The sequence below is a fragment of the Anoplophora glabripennis genome, unplaced genomic scaffold, assembly GCF_000390285.2.
Source record: "Anoplophora glabripennis isolate ALB-LARVAE unplaced genomic scaffold, Agla_2.0 scaffold1053, whole genome shotgun sequence".
Classification (NCBI taxonomy): Eukaryota; Metazoa; Arthropoda; class Insecta; order Coleoptera; family Cerambycidae; genus Anoplophora; species Anoplophora glabripennis.
The window spans coordinates 76,987-78,427 of record NW_019417130.1 but is presented as its reverse complement, the minus strand read 5'-3'; positions in this window follow the sequence as shown (position 1 = coordinate 78,427).

Genomic DNA, 1,441 nt, shown 5'->3' with positions numbered 1-1,441 from the left:
CAATATTTTCACGTCAGGAATCTAGTCATGAATTTTGGCCTATTACATCGCGACCACCCTTTATATATACAGGGTGTCCCAGAATAACGTGTACAACGGAAGACCATAGATTCGTGGACTCAAAATAGGCAGATTTAGGCTAATTCACCTATATCCAAAATCGCTTCCTTTGGCCGCTAGATGGCCTCAAAGTTGGTGAAAATTTTTTTAATTTTGTAAATAACTGGAATACGTATTATTCGATTTCGATTATTTCTGGGGTATGGACTTTTACTTTGAATCTACACATTTTGGTGTTATACAGAGTGTTTTTAAATCGTACAACTCCTACAAAATTGATGTATGGTGATAACATCCGTTTATAACTTTTTCCTCTTTCGGGCAATAATGACAACTATGGGCCTCTTGTAGAATTTTAATTAATTGAGCGGTTTGGGTTAAAAAAAATATTTTTCAAATGTCTACATTATCTTACCACCCATATTACAATACTTAACAGTGCTAGTAGGCACTGATTTAGTATGTTGATTGTAATTTCAGTTTGATCTTTAAGTCATTGTACCTGCCAATTCTTAATGAGTGTTTATTACGATAAGATAGACCACATGTTACTTCGATATGGATACACACACACACATTCGACGAATTATTTACAACATGCCTAATTTTATTGAGATAATTAGTAAAAACAATCAAATACAATAAAAAATGCTGGAGATGAAAATAACAAAGTTGATGTTATTAGACTACGGTTGTTTCTACAACAGAGGTTAATTCGGCGAAAAAAGGTAAAGGAAACCTTTTGCAGTTCTTGAGGACAATTTTTTAAGACATTTATGGCAATTTGGATATGTCTTTATAACTCTTCTTCAGTGTTAGATGTGGAAGCATACACTGTTGTTTTCAGTACAAGTACCCCAAAGATAATAGTCGCAAGGTGTTATGGCGGTTTTCCACTAAACGGACAGTTGAGTTTATGTCGTGTTTGTGTTTTCTAGAACCTGAAAAACAAAAACAAACCTGAAACATACCCAAAACTCTTGTTTCCATCAAACTGGCTACATTTTGTTCGAGTTTTGTTTTTGTTTTCGGTCCTTTTCCACTGCTTGTCGCGAGGAAGTCAGAACACATTTTTCCAATAACCAACCAACATATTTAGAGAAGATTTTTTAATTCTTAGTTATGGCTGGTTTATACTGAAGTCCTTGGATAAAAGTAAGTGTATATATATATATATATATATATATGAACAAAATATATAAACTTATAAAACAGTCTTACACAATCTTATAAACTGCATATTAAGAGTATCTATCTAAGAAGTGTGATATACACAGTGTTTCAATTAAAACTTCCCACCTGGAAAATATCGGAATTAAAAAAAAACTTGAGACATCTATTTTCTTTTCAAGGGCGTAAGTTTTGGTGTCTTGGAAGCTAC